At 41.5% G+C, this 16,802-nt stretch overlaps 1 protein-coding gene across 1 annotated transcript in view; it reads right to left on the reverse strand.

Moving 5' to 3' along the window:
• LOC122797804 (SCO-spondin-like) overlaps positions 1 to 16,802 on the reverse strand; it is a 4,708,783-nt gene that overhangs the window by 4,503,691 nt on the left and 188,290 nt on the right. The window lies entirely within an intron of this gene.

Below are 16,802 nucleotides of genomic sequence, written 5' to 3' on the forward strand. Positions count from 1 at the left end.
TTCATCCTTCTAAGTTGGGAACTGCTGATTTGAGAGCCCAGTGTCCAAGTGTATTAGTTCTGGTTTAGGCACCTGGGCTTCAGGCCAGTTATTTTACATTAAGAAGGTTCGTGGTCTGCACTCTTGTGGGAGAAGAGGCTGGACTCTGCCCTTCTGAGCTGGGAATTTCTGGTTAAAGGTTTATAGTGCCTGAATATTTGAACTGTACTTACTGAAATTGGTACACCTTGTTTGCTCTAGCATAGACTAGCTCCAGGCCTGCTGAATCTAGCTTTGTTTATATGCTTGTTTGCTTGTTATTTCCCTGGAAGCTAATTCCACCTAATACGCGGCTTCTCAGCGCTTCTGTGGATCACTAGTGATATCTGCATTGCTTACTGTACTTATTTCCTTGTTTCACTTGAAAGAAAGTTACTGCTTGTCATTTTTGCATTTAGTTACTTGTAACACATTGCACTCAAGTTACCTGGCACTTGCTCACTAAAGCAATTATATAAGTCAGCACTAAAAAGTAAAAGCACTACACCCTCACTCCCCACTGGCCCTTGTTTTCAATTATTAAGGAATTCCCAATATTATTCTAGCATATCCAAAGGTCAGTTGTCAATCTCCTCTCCGGTCCAGCTGGTGAATCTGGGAATCTTGAGGCAATGTTATAACTGCCTCATGTACACAGACAACCCTCTCGTCCTCCCACATAACACAAATACTTGCGAGAGATGCAGCTATTTAGCCAAACTGGAGGCTGAGCTCTCTCAACTCAGGACTGGCAAGACCAGACAGGAGGAGAAGGCAACTACACACACCACAAAACCAGCCTCACATAATGCTACCACACCACTGAATCAAACACATAAACACAAAAAGACATACTCGGAGGCTCTGAGTGAAAATTTACCTAAACAGCAGAGGCCTCCAAAGCAGACACCCAAACAACTGCTACCTCAAGACACCCCACAAGCAACACATAAACCACAAAAGTAGTGTGCAAAGCAGTCACAGCCCTTAAGGCCAAATGCAACACCAAACATACTTGTCATAGGTGACTCCATAGTCAGACACATTGACGCCCCACTCACCAGGCTGAACAAGGAGAGGGTCACAGTAAGCTGCCTATCGGGCGCTAGAATCCGCCACATAACACAAGCACTCGGGTCACTCCACGGCAAGTACAAATATGACACAGTCATTGTCCATGCTGGTGTGAATGACCTGAGACGTACCTCCCTGGACTACATGAAAAGAGACATAGAGGAGCTCTCTGATTATGTAGCCCAGGCAGGTATGACCCTGAGCAGTATCCTTCCTTCACCAAGAATGATGCCACAATATAGAGACAAGATGATCAGCTTTAACAATTGGCTTAATGTCTGGTGTCATTCAAAGGGGATCCAGTGTCTGTCTGCCTGGGATGACATGCTTGACAAGCCACGCTGCTTTGCAAGGGACGGCTTGCACCTGTCACCCCTGGGATTCCGGATATTGGCTAAGGCTGTTGCCACCCCCATAGTGCCTTTTTTAGGCAAGGCTCAAATTCTAAACCTACCACCCTAGAAAACAAAATGGGAAGAAACTGAGGGTAATGCTGCTCAATGCCAGAAGTCTAAATCTCAAAATGCACGCACTCGAGGCCCTTCTCAGTATGGAGAACATCGATGTCTGTGCTGTAACTAAAACCTGGTTCAAGGCTCCTGAGAGCACCCGGCACTATTAGGTTTTACCTCATATCATGCTCCGCCCCAAAACCCGGACCACACCACAAAAGGAGGGGTGTATCCATATTCATAAAGGATACCCACACCTCCAGGTTGGTGGCAACGCACTAAGCTTCGAAACCATCCAGGTGCAACTAACCATAGGCAAAACTGCTCTACAAATTGTAGCATGCTACAGGCCACCCTCTCAAACTCAGGAACCCCACACAGCCTTCCTGAAGACACTGGAGGGTATAAATGTATCTCCAAACACCATCATATTGGGTGACTTCAACTACCCAAATATAGACTGGGAACATTACTCAAGCCCTAACTTTCTAGCCCAACGGTTCCTGGAGTTCATAAATTCAAATGCCATGGAACAGCTAGTCACTGTTCCCACGAGAGGAGAAAATATACTAGATCTCATTATTACAAACATGGGGACAAAAATGCTCCACACCGGAAGTATATCCCTCACTGGTGAGATCTGATCATAAACTAATCTCACTGGAAATCCACATCCCGCCCCCACCCCAAACAAAAAAGACCACAGTGAAGAACTTCTCTAAAGCAAACTTCACACTACTCAAGACTGGTGTGGTATCCTTCAAGGCCCCTGAGTCAGTGGAAACCACAACCCAAGCTGCGGAAGCCCTTACAAATGCCTTCTATGAACACCTCCAGGACTGCATGGATCAGGCAATCCCAAATAAAACCAAGACTCTTTCCACAAAGGGCAAACGTCCAGTCTGGTGGACCCCAGCCATTAACAAACTTTACAATAAGAGGAGAAAGCTATTACATGATAGAACAAAATCCATAAAAGGGAAGTCACCCCTGATCATTATTAGTAAAAAAATACGAGCACTCATAAAATCAACTAAGGCCAATTTTGAGAGAAAAATTGCCATGGATTCAAAGGACAATCATAAGGCCTTTTTCAGCTATGTTAGGTACCTGGGTGGAAACTCCCAGATATGCTCAGAAATAGTCCTAAATGATACAAAAATCACTGAACCCACAGACATTGCCAACATACTGGCAGGCAGGTTCAGTGCAAACTTCACCCCCTCCCCCCCTAAAGGAGAGATAACTATCCCAGCGGAGTGTAGCCTCCCAGACATCTCAAATGCACAGGTGAAAGCTGCTCTCTCTAAAGCTAAAAACACAGCATCAATGGGACCGGATGGTGTCCCCGGCTGTGTGCTACACGAGCTAAATGAGGAATTAAACCCGCACATAAGGCAGCTGTTTAATCTCAGCCTTACCACAGGATACGTGCCCAAGGAGTGGCGTACGGCAACTGTGGTCCCACTCCACAAAGGCGGTGCCTCTGCGGACCCTGGTAATTACCGCCCCATAAGCTTAACAAGTCTAGTCTGCAAAGCTATGGAGAGGATCATAATGGAGCTAATAAACAAAGATATAGGGGACTTGCAGACATTGGACCCGACCCAGTTTGGCTTTGTCAAGGGAAGATCATGCCTTTTGAACTTGGTTGACTTCTTCGAAACAGTCACCAAGGCCATTGATGAGGGAAAGGCAGTCCATACAGCCTACCTTGACCTTGCAAAGGCTTTCGACACAATACCCCACTCGGGTATTGTAGAAAAACTTACCAGCTTAAATGTAAACCCATATGTCACAAGATGGGTTGCAAACTGGCTTAAGGACAGAACCCACAGGGTTAGAGTTGCTGGCGCTATGTCAGACTCCAAGCCGGTCACAAGTGGTGTCCCACAGGGCTTGGTCCTTGGCCCCCTATTGTTCGGCATCTACTTCTCAGAAGTACAGGCCAACATGGGAGGACTTTGGCTGACAAAGTTTGCAGACGACTGCAAACTGGGCGCCACAGTGGAAAGTGCATCGGACACGGATATCCTTCAGAAGGGACTCACGGAAACAGATAGCTGGTGCCAGAGCCATGGCCTGAAATTAAATGCCAAAAAATGTATAGTCATACCCTTCGGGAAAAACAAGGTAACCCAAGCTACCATATAGGTGGCAATCCACTAAGCACAGAAGAGGTTATCAGGGACCTGGGGACCCAGGTTGACAGTGGCCTTTCTTTTGACACTCATGTTGCTAAAGTGGTTAGAAAGACCTTCTACATTGCCCACCTGATCATGAAGGGATTCACATCCAGATCTAGTGAGGTCATTGTTCCCCTGTACTCTTCACTTATCAGACCAATGATCGAGTACAATGCCCCATTCGGGATGTATCTCACCCAACATCTGCAGCAATTGGAGAGACCCCAAAAGGTCCTCACCAAAAGGATAAAGGGACTCCAAAATCTGTCATATGCTGCCAGATTGAAGAAACTCCAGCTCTATTCAGTCGCATACCGTCTGCTCAGAGGTGACATGTGCCTGACATACAAGGCCATGTCCAACCCGGAATTAATGGACATGCTCCACCTCAAAAAATCCAAATCCACCAAAACCACTAGAGCAAGCAACTTAAACCTTAGCAAGGATATAAATAGGATGTGCTGGAGGGATAGATTTATCACTTAGAGACTCTCTATGCTGTGGAATAAAATCCCGGTCCATGTGAGGCAGAGCACCTCGCTGGCTCTGTTCAAGAGAAATCTTGACCTGTGGATGGGAGATCGTAGGTTTACCCCGGGAATCATCTCTGTCACTGCTGGACAGAGGCACAACAAACTAATGGGCACAGTATTTTTTCATATAAGGGGTGGCGTAAGCCACAAAAATTTGGGCTAGGCTTATAAATGCCTTAGGGCAGCTAGCCTAGTATAAACCTATGAACCTATGGGATACCTTCTTAGCCCAGCCAATTGAAAGACTTCGAGCTAGAGTATGGCTGAGTCGGAGGCGAGGTTTGGCTTCGAACCCACGGGTAAGAATGTGAGGCGAGATGGACTACATACATCGAACGTTATGGTGAGTACATAACTTCTTGTTATGGAGTCCCTGTGAAGTGAAGGATTCTGTGTAGAAAATGTAATTCAGAAAGCACCACAACAGGATAGAACAATGGATATCCAAATTAAGGGGAAACCAGTGGAACAGGAAGCAATTGGTCAGGTGCCATATGAAGATAATTTGGAGTTTTCCCGCAGGAAACCAGTATGAATGTTGACAAAGCTAGACAGCAAAGGAAGGGAAAGGAAACTCTGATGCAATGTTGAGAAGTAATAGGCTAATGAGTTCCCATATGACAGAACAATGGATGGCACAGGATGAAATTGAAGAGAATGTGCCACAGGAAGATGCTGTAGAACCTTCTATAGAATTCCCACAGGAAATGGAAAACAAGGGATTTGCCCTCAGTTTGAAAGAAAATGAGCTAAGAGAAGTGATGCTTGAATTAATAAACATAGACAGATATATCAAGATGAAATAGACTGCAGAAGGTCAATAAAACCCAAAAAGTCAGAAGTCTGATAAAACGAATGAACACAGTAATTAGGACTGTTCACAGAAATCCATGCTATATAACAGAAACAGGATATATTACTGTGCAGCTACATTAATAACTGAAGTTCTACCACAAGAACACAGACTAGTGAGGGAAAGGAAGGGAAAACACAAATACAGTCATGGAAATATCACATAGAGAAAACCTATAAAGCAGTTAAGACAAGTGTCATTGTTAGAAGACTATAGAAGAGGGAACAGATCAACAAAAATACTAAGAAAGATGGATGTGATAAAAGCAATGTACAACATTAGAACAGACCAGGAGCTATCATGCACTATCACAAATAATAAAGTAAAATTCTCAGCACAGGCAGCAAAACTTAGAAGATACACAGATAAATATAAAGGAAAAGTACAAAATAAGCAATTTATTGATGACCCAAAAAAGGATTTATAGAGATATGGGAAACAAAGTAAAAGGAACCAAGACGCTATCCTCCAAAAAAAGGACGCCAATCTAGTGGTCCCTTGCCATAAACAAACTGTACAACAGAAGGAAGAAACTGTTGCAAAAGAGAGTAAAATCCCATGAGTGTAGGAGCTCCCTGGTCAGTCTCAGTAAGAAGCTGAGATCCCTTATAAGATCCTCCAAAGCTAGCTCCGAAAACAAAATTGCTACTAAATCTCCAAGGACAACCACAAAGCATTCTATAGTTATGTCAAGAATCTAGATAGCAATACCCAGATCTGCTCTGAGTTACAGCACGAAGGCACAAAAATTACAGAACTGACTGATATTGCCAACATCCTGGCAGATCGGTTCAGTGCTAACTTTACCCCCCCCCCCACCCCCTAAAGGGCCCATATCTATACAGGAAGAATGCAGAGTCCCTGTAATCACAACATACGCAGGTAAAAGCTGCACTCTCTAAAGCCAAAACCACAGGATCCATGGGACCAGACAACATCCCAGGCTGCGTTTTACACGAACTTCAGAACAAACTGGCTCCCCACTTAAGCACCATGTTCAGTAATAGCCTCGCATCAGGCTTTGTGCCCACTGAATGGTGCATAGCAACAGTTATCCCACTCCACAAAGGGGGAGCCACCACTGATCCCGGGAACTATCGACCTATTAGCCTGATGAGCCTGGTCTGCAAGGCCATGGAACGTATCATCGAACTCATAAACAAAGACATTGATAACCTCCAAACTCTGGATCCCACCCAGTTCGGGTTTGTGAAAGGCAGATCATGCCTCCTGAACCTGATGGACTTCTTTGAGGCAGTCCCCAAAGCCATGGATGAGGGTAAGGTGGTTCATACAGCCTATCTTGACCTCGCCAAGGCTTTCAACACCATCCCCCATTCCGGAATTATAGCTAAACTCACTAAACTAGCTATAAATCCCTACATCACAAGATGGGTTGCCAACTGGCTCACTGACAGAACCCACACTGTAAAAGTTGCTGATTCCAAATCTGACCTCAAGGCAGTGACAAGTAGAGTGCCACAGGGTTCCGTCCCGGGACCTCCCCTGTTTGGTATCTACTTTTCTGAAGTACAGGCTAACACAGAAGGCCTCTGGCTGATGAAGTTTGCAGATGACTGCAAACTAGGAGCCATGGTCAAGTCCCCAAATGATGTGGACATCTACAGAAGGGCCTCACTGAGACAGATGCCCGGTGTCAGAGCCATGGCCTCAAGCTCAATGCCAAAAAGTGTAGTGTCATCCCCTTTGGTAAAAACTCTGTACCCATGAACTACCACATAGGCAGCAATCTACTTAACACCGAATGCGTGATAAGAGACCTTGGGACCCAGGTGGACAGTAATCTCTCCTTTCATAGTCACATCGCCACAGTAGTCAGGAAGTCCTTCTACATGGCACACCTCATCATAAATGGGTTCTCATCCAGGAAAAAAGAGGTCATTGTTCCCCTCTACTCGTCACTCATTAGACCTATTATAGAGTACAAGGCCCCTTTTGGAATGTACCTCACAAGACATCTGCAGCAGTTGGAAAGGCCACAGAAGTACCTCACAAAGAGGATTACTGGCCTCAAACAAATGCCCTACACTGACCGCCTCAAAAAACTCCGGCTGTACTCCATAGCCTATCGCCTACTCCGAGGTGATCTCTGCCTAACATATAAAGCTATGTCAAACCCAGAGCTTTTGGACATGCTACACCTAAAGAAATCCCAATCCCTCCAAGCTACACGCTCTAGGGACCTAAACCTTGTCACCACAATAAATAGGACATGCTGGAGGGATAGATTCCTGTCCCAGAGACTTCCTATACTCTGGAACAAGCTACCCATCTATGTCAAGCAAAGTTCATTAGCAGTCTTCAAGAAAATCTTAATGAGTGGATGGGAAATAGGAAATACACCCCGGGGATCACTTCTGTGTCTCTGCTCGTCAGTGGCTCAGGAAAATAACTTTCTTGGGTGGCGTAAGCTATGGTACCTTGCTGGCTAGGCTTACGCAGGCCCTTGGGCCGATAGCCTAGTACCTACCTATGAACCTATGAATTGAAAGACCGCCAAAAAAAAAGAAGAAATAGATACATTTTGGAGAAATATCTATGAAGATTCTGTGGAACATAACAAAGATGATAAATGGATAGAAGAAGTTAAAGAAAGAATAAGAAGTTTAAAAGTACAGGATATGAAATGGGATGAAGTAACAGCCAAAGAGACTGAAGTAAAGTTAAGAAAAGCCTCTGACTGGAAAACCCCAGGCCCAGATGCAGTACCTAACTTCTGGTTAAAAGTATTGGCATTTTTGCATGACGATTTAGCTGTGAGTAAGAGCTATTTATATGCGCACCCTGAACAGACACCAACCTGGCTAACAACAGGAAAAACAATGCCCCTACTTAAGAGTGAACCTGCAAGCTGCCCTAAAAATTATAGACCAATAACTTGCCTTCCTACGACATATAAACTATACATGGGAATTGATGCCGACAAGAGTCTATAGCCATTTAGAAGAAAACTCGATTATGGCAGTAGAACAAAAGAGCAATAAAAGAAAGTCATATGAAACAAAGGATCATTTGTTGTTAAAGTCACAGTGGAGAACTGTAAAAAAGGGGAAGAATCTAAGTATGGCATGGATTGACTACAAACAAGCATTTGATAGTATCCCACATTCATGGATAAAAGTGCTTAAAATGTATAAGATTCACCCTACACTGATTGATTACATTACAGTGACCATGAAACAGTGGCAGCCCACTTTGCAATTAAGCCATGATAAAGAACAAATTATTATCCCATGGATAAAAATTCAAAGAGGGATATTCCAGGGTGACTCTGTCACGGCTGCTATTCTGCCTTGCCCTTAACCCATTAAGCTGTCTACTTTACAGCTTAGGCCATGGCTGTAATTTGGCTCCTAGAAAACAACAAAGTCTAAAGACTTATCTTCTCTTTGTCAATGATTTAAAACTGCATAGCTCATCAGATGAGGAACTGAAAGCACAATTGCAGAAAAACTTTTTCAGATGATATAAGAATGTAATTTGGTCTTGATAAATGTGCAAAAGCAATCTTTAAAGCAGGAAAACTGCAGCACCAGGAAACCACAGTCTGGGACAAGAATGTGATATAAAAGAAGTAAAACAAGGAGTGTATAAATATAAATATTTGGGAGTTGATGACAAAATCAACAACAAAACATGAACAAATGCGAATAAAACTTAGTAAGAAACATTTCAGAAGACTTAAATTAATCCTGAAAACAGCACTGACATCTAAGAAAAAAATCCAAGATATAAATCAATTTGCTATTCCTGTACTAACTTACAGTTTTGGATTTATTAACTGGCCCCACAATGTGTTGGATAGATTAGATAGGAATACAAGAAGGATGCGTTATGCTCACCAAATGATTTATAAAAACCAGTGCATACTAAGATTATGCATTCCCTGTTTTGAAGGAGATATGGGCCTCCTTGAAATTGATTACATGTACAGATCTGCAAGCGTGGGACTCCACACATATCTGCTGACCTCACAAGACTCAAATGTTGTGAAAGTTTAGAAACATGAGGAGAATAAATCCAAGATGACTTTTATGTTTAATCTAGCAGAAGTATATTGGTGTCAAGCAGAAATGGAAATCAAACCAGAAGTAGATAAAAATCAAGCAGCAACTGAATGTGCTAAAAAAACAAAATAAAGAATATAAGGTGATGGACCAGATGAGAAGGCAAGAAATGTGGAAAATGTATAAATATAGTTGAAAGTATAGAAAACTTCTGGAAGAACCTCATGTTGATCAGGAACAAACGCAGGAATGGTTAAGGAGAGGTGAATTCAAACCAAGAGATGAAAGGTTAATATTGGTGGCACAAGACAGCAGGCTACATACACATTGGTTTTCAAACTCCATTGAACATGTGGGAGAAACAGACAAATGTGGGTTTTGCAAAACAGAAGTGGAAATAGTTACATACCTCATCGTTGGCTGTGACATACTTATGGCAGAAGGACTGTATACTGAAAGGCATAATTATGTGGCAAGACTGTTGCACTGGAGATTGTGAGAACATTATAGTATTGAAGTGGCTGAAAAACACTGACAACATGAGCCACAAAGCATCATAGAATATGATGACGTCGACATCACATGGGATCATCCAAAAAACAGGGCATAGTGGTCCAAGAAAAGACAAAAGCAGCATTGATCATTGAAATCACCACGCCCAGTGACTACAGCATCCTGCATACAGAGAGACACAAAGTCATAAAATATCAGGATTTGCAAACAGAAGTGAGAGCAGTGTGGAAGAAGATACCCAGATAGTTCCAATAGCAGTAAGTGCAATGGGTCTTATAAAAAAAGAGTCTACCATCGTATTTAGAGATATGCTACCAATACATGTAACTCCATACGAATTGCAGCAGGAGTAATTATTGGGCACATTGCTTGTGCTGTGAAGTGCACTTTTGGCTGACATCAAAGAGTGAAACAGTACTAATTTCATGAACTTTAATCATACTTTGATTTAGGAATGGGGTACATTCCTGTCATGGTATTAGAAACCCAAAAGATTTGGAGAAATTAAAAGAGGGGTGAGATGATTTCCTTTCCTTTTTAAACTTTAAAGATCAAGTTTAAGCTTCTAGTAGTGCTGTGAAGAAATGTGTTATATATAATTTGGTTAAGAAAGTTGTCAATGTTACCCTTTTCAGAGAAAGCTGGCAATGAAGAACACGTTTTCTGGAAGATATCTTAAGCACATCAACAATATCATTGCACTGGAAGCTGCTTTTTCTTGAGACAACAGTGCTTCTTGGTTGAGCAACACATTAAACATCATGAATTCCAAAGTTTCATGTCATCAGTCATATCACTGTGATCGGTTCATTAAAATCCCTTTAATAATAAACAGTACTATCTGCCAAACTGGACAATATTGGACAATGCTATATAACCCAAAGGAGAGCTGTGGTCTTATGATATAGGGAGGGTTAATCACCTGTAGGTAGTTTAGCATTGCTTAATACTGTCTACGTTGGAGGGTTTTACTAGTCTTAGAAAATGGTTATCAATATAGTTATCTTAATTCTTTAATTAAAATAAATATTTACTGTAGTGTTTAAAGTAAAATTGGTCTTTTACCATAAATGAGTTTTCTTAAGATTTGTTGTATTTTTCAGTTGTACAAACATGAACTTAGAAAAACAAATACATACTCACATGCATAGACACACAAACACACACACATACATGCACACATGCACTATCCTTGCATATCCAAAGGCCTTTCTACACTACATTTTACAGCTCATATTAAAATTCAGTCATAATAACTCAGAATCAAATAATTTGTTGTGCTTGGTTGTCTACCCTAAGGTACATACTGAATGGCTAGTGCTTGAAGAAGCTCAGGCTGTGTAATCAGAACCAAATTGTGGCACAGACTAAAGAAAATATTATTTAGTTTAACTGCAAACTGTTGTATTCCAAGAAGGACAATATCTATATGAGTAAAACCATTACCAAACCAAAATGCACTGATGTCCAACTCACTAGGTTGAATAAGGAAAAGGTAACAGTCAGCTGTCTATCAGGTGCCAGAATCTGACACACAACACGCACTCAGATCACTCCACAACAAGTACAAGTGTGACTCTGTCACTGTCTATGAGGGTATAAATGACCTGAGATGCATCTCCCTGGACTACATGAAAAGAGACATTGAGGAGCTCTCAGATTATGTGGCCCAGGCAGATATCAATGTTGAGAAGTAATAGGCTAATGAGTTCCCATATGACAGAACAATGGATGGCACAGGATGAAATTGAAGAGAATGTGCCACAGGAAGATGCTATAGAACCTTCTATAGAATTCCCACACGAAATGGAAAACAAGGGATGTGCCCTCAGTTTGAAAAAAAAATGAGCTAAGAGAAGAGTTGCTTGAATTAATAAACATAGACAGACATATCAAGATCAATGAAAGAAATAGACTTCAGAAGGTCAATAAAACCCAAAAAGTCAGAAGTCTGATAAAACAAATGTTTCCCATAATGATACTGCAATGCAAGCAGAAAATGATTAACTTCAACAATTGGCTACATTTCTGGTGTCATTCTAAGGGGATCCAGTATCTGTCTGCTTGGGATGACATGATTGACAGACCTTGATGCTTTGCCAGAGATTACCTGCATCTGTCACCCCTGGGTTTCTGGACACTGGTTAAGGCTCTTGCCACCCCTGTAGTGCTATTTTTAGGTGATGTTCCAAAGATCAAATTACCACCAAAACAGCTATAAATAAATGCAATCTGAGGGTCATGCTGCTCAATGCTAGAAGTCTAAATCTCAAGATGCACTTGCTCAAAGCACTCCTGAAAATGGAAAACATCGACATTTGTGCTGTAATGGAGACCTGGTTCAAAGCAGCAGATAGCACCCCTGTGCTACCAGGCTATAACTCATTCCACACCTTTCAGCGCCAGAACATGGACTGAAGCTCCAAAGACGGTGGTGTCTCCATATTCATAAAGGATATGCACAACTCCAGACTAGTAGCCCAGCATAACGCATCTGAGACACTTCAGGTGCAGCTAACATTGGGTAAGACAGCGATTCAGGTCATAGCCTGCTATAGGTCCCAAACCATGTTCCAAGACTCTTACTCCACGTTAATAAGCACCCTGGAAACTATTACATTCCAACCCAACACTCTCCTAATAGGTGACTTCAACTACCCCTCCATCAACTGGGAAAATGACTCATGCACCAGTACACTGGCCCAATGCCTTCTGGAATTCATCATTTTCAATGCCCTAGACCAGCTCATTCTTACCCACACTAGAGGAAGCAACATCCTTGACCTGGTTATTGCAAATATGGGCAACCGTTGCTCTACACCAATAGTCAATTCCTCCCTGGTTAGATCCAACCACAAACTAATTTCCCATGGAAATCCACATCTTACCCACACCCCCTGCAAAGGTAACCACCATGAAAAACTTCTCCAAAGCTGACTTTTTGGGCTCCTAAAAACAGAGGTGGTTAACTTCATGGCACCCGTGTCAATGGAAAATAGTTGCATGACTGCCGAATTATACACCAATGCTCTGTACATAAATGCATGGAACTAACCATACCCAACAGAACCAAGATGCTTTCCTCAAAAAAAAAAAAAAAAGTAAGCCAATTTGGTGGTCCCCTGCCATTAATAAACTCTACAACAGAAGGAAGAAACTGTTGATGAAAAAGGTGAAGTCCCAAGACTGGAAAAACTCCCTTATTAGCCTCAACAAAAAGTTGAGATCCGTCATCAAACCTCTAAAGCCAGCTATGAAGGCAGAATTGCAGGAGACACTAAAAACAACCACAAAGCCTTCTATGATTATACCCAGGTTTTGCTCTTGAGTTACTGCACAATGGTGCCTCCTATACTGAGCCAACAGATATTGCCAACATACTGGCCGACAGATTCAGTGGCAACTTTACCCCCCCAAAGGACCAATCACAATACTGGAGGAATTCCAGGCACCCAGCATTACTGCAACACAGGTTAAAGCTGCATTGCCCAAGGCCAATAATACAGCTTCCATGGGACCAGACAATATCCCTGGATGCGTTTTACATGAACTACAAAGTGAAATGGCACCATATCTGTGTGCCCTGTTCAATCACAGCCTCACCTCAGGCTTTGTCCCTACCGAATGGTGCACTGCTACAGTCATCCACCTCTGTAAAGGGGGAGCAACTACAGACCCTGGGAATTATTGCCTGACGGGTCTGATAATGTAAGGCTATGGAGCACATCATCATGGACCTAATAAACAAGGATATAAGGAATCTCCAAACTCTAGATCCCACCCAGTTTGGTTTTGTGAAAGGTAGAGCATGCCTGTTCAACCTGGTTGACTTCTTTGAGTCACTCACCAGAGCTGTGGATGAGGACAAGGCAGATCATATAGCCTACCTCAATCTGGCCAAGGCTTTGATACCATTCTCCACTCGGGAATTATTGACAAACTAACCAAACTAGGTATCAACCCTTATATCACTAGGTGGGTTGCAAACTGGCTCACAGATAGAACCCATAGTGTGAAAGTAGTGGACTCCAAGTCAGACTGCCATCCAGTCATGAGCGGAGTCTCACAGGGATTGGTGATGGGTCCTCTCCTGTTTGGCAGCTACTTCTCAGACATCCAGGCCAACACGGAGGGGCTCTGGCTTAAAGTTCACAGACAACTGCAAGCTGGGAGCCATTATTAACTCCACAGGTGATGTAGACATCCTACAGAAAGGCATCACTTGAGACCAATGACTGGTGTCAAAACCATGGCCTTAAGCTTAATGCCAAAAAATGCATCGGCATCCCCTTTGGGAACAACTCATTTTCCACTAATTACCACATTGATGGGAGCCCACTGAACACTGAAGGTGTTATGAGACATCTGGGGACACAGGTTGACAGTAGCCTCTCCTTCGACCACCACATTTCCACTGTGGTCAGAAAGTCCTATGTATCACATCTCTTTACCAAGGATTCTGCATCCAGAAGAAAGAGGTCATCATCTTTCTCTACTCTTTCCTCATTAGGCCAATCATAGAGTATAATGCCCCATTTGGCATGCACCTCACTAGACACATGCAACAGCTGGAATGGCCACAAAAGTACCTCACGAAGAGGATCCTAGGCATGTCCTACACAGACAGACTAAAAAAAAAGTCCAGCTATTCTCTGTCTCATATTGACTACTAAGAGGCGATCTCTGCTTAACTTACAAAGCCAGTCTGACCCAGCTCTGTTAGAAATACTACATGTAAAGAAATCCCAATCCTTCTGCACCACACACTCCAGAGACCTCAACCTCATTACCACAATCAACAGAACATGCTGGAGGGATAGGTTCATAACCCTGAAGACTGCCAATGCTCTGGAATAGATTTCCCATACATGTCAAGCAGAGCACCTCACTGGCCATCTTCAAGAGAAATCTTGATGAGTAGATGGGAAATAGAAAGTTCACACCTGGGATCACTCCAGCTCTACTTGATAGAGGCATTGGGAACTAACATCGGGCGGATGATTAGACTCAGTGACATGAAGCAATAATAATAGTCGAAAAACATCATTCATACAGCTTTGGGCAGGTCATGTACTTATTAAATCTTTCTTACTTATTCATTATTAAATGCATCACATATCTACATCAACTTGTACTTTTACAAAAGTTGTTTCATGAATCAGTAAGTATGGATTGTTTTCAATTTTTTGTGTGTATTTTGATTTTTTCAGGAAGTAGTCACTTTTATATAGGCCCACTTAGAAAGTTAATTTAAATCTTTGAAATTTTTGGTGTACATTGTCATTTCTTATTTATTTCATCCCATTTTCTTACACAAGTAACCTGTAACAAAAATGTAACGAACTGCCATAGCTATGTCTAGCAACAATCTTTGTGTTATTCCATTCTGATTTATTTAATGTTTACATATTTGTTGATTAGGTAGGTAGACTGATTGCAAGGCTTTTTCAGTCATGACCCAAACTTTAAATGAAACATCATAGGGTTATGTAAATATGATAGTTGTGAAAAGAATTGCTGAAAAGGAAAATGCAGTGACAATGAATACAATGGTTTGTTCAACTGTGACAAACAAAAAACATCTAGTAATTAGTGCAATTTTATGACATTCATAAATATTTACTCAAAGTTGTACTGATTAGATTATAATATTCAGCATGCATTTTTTACTGGTCTGTCTGGCACCTCTTAAAGAATTTTGTGGATGTTCATTAGAAAGAAATTCCTTGAGCTTGATTTTGGAATCCTGCAGTTTGCTGCTGTGTTACTTCCACATAGAGGTTGTTCCAAAAAGTAGGTCCTGCTTTGTTATTTCAAAAGGTCTTTTATGGATTAAAGATTCTATATTTTTCATTATTTGTTTAAATTCTATAGGCTGTGGTTCTTACTAAAAGCCTTGTGAATAATGGATTGCATGTATTCTGAGTGGTCAATATGATAACTAAATGTAAGTAAAGTAAAAAAAAAACAGGCTAGCAAGAAAAATGTTTTTCTTCTTTGCATTATTACTAGCATAACCTTAGGTTGTTTTTACATATTTCTATTCATTTTTATTCAGTGAAGTAAGATAACTAATTTAAAGTCTGATAGAGATAGACTCCTGAAACTATATGGACGTAAACAAATGCAATGGTGGTGTGTATGTGTATACATGTATTTTATAAAATGTGGTGAAGAATAAATTACTATAAGATGGGTAAATTTAAATAGCCTTATACTTCTATCATTGTTTTCAACTGACACTCACTCTGCAGCAGCATCAAGTGCAACGCACTTAGTCATTAAAATTATATAATGAAAACCTACCTCTTGGCACAGAAGGTACAGCAGTCAGCAACAGTGTCTCACAACACCTGGATCTCCCATTTATCTTATATTAATGCCTTCAATGTGAAGTTTGCATGTTACATCTGAGTCCATGTGGATTCTCACCACGACATTCACTTTCCTCCTACATCCTATCCCAAAGACATGCAGGTTGGTAGACTGGCATACATAAACTGTATCAAGGTATCTGTGATATGGTGTGTGTGTGTGTCTGTGTATGTGCATCTGAAAGGCTGTCAGCTACTGAGCCATATACACATTTGCTCTTCTGTCAAAGTACTTCTTATTAAAGCATTTAAAACTACATAAAGATATTATTGAAACTGGGTCTCTGGATAGCATTTCATACTTGTGTATTTACCATGTCATCAAAGTTTAATTTATTTCATGTTGTGGCAGAAGCTCAGTTGTGGGTAATAGTAACATGGCTGAAGTCTTCAGAGGAAAATTTGCCTTATTGCAAAGACAGATTGAATACTATTCACATATCTTTATAACTTTCTTACTTCGGATAGTAGAATTGTTGAAAAGAAAATGCTTTTGAATGAATGCATTATATTATAATTTAACTAACATTGGAAAGCTACGAAGTGTCTGCTTCTTCAAAGTCTGCCATGTACTTTTAGTAAACTTAGCAGAGTTAGTTCTTCTCAAGATTTTAGGATCATAGCACAGTAATGGCAGTTTAGTCACTCTCAATTTGCATATTCAGTGCTCGTCTTCATGGTACTGTGGCAGGTTAGAATGGGTGCTGTCTTTGAGGAAACAAACCATAACTGAGCAAACAAAACTTAACTAGACAATGTCAGTAAGACCAA

This window comes from Protopterus annectens, chromosome 3.part1, assembly GCF_019279795.1.
Source record: "Protopterus annectens isolate FY-2018-M chromosome 3.part1, PAN1.0, whole genome shotgun sequence".
NCBI classification, from domain to species: domain Eukaryota; kingdom Metazoa; phylum Chordata; order Ceratodontiformes; family Protopteridae; genus Protopterus; species Protopterus annectens.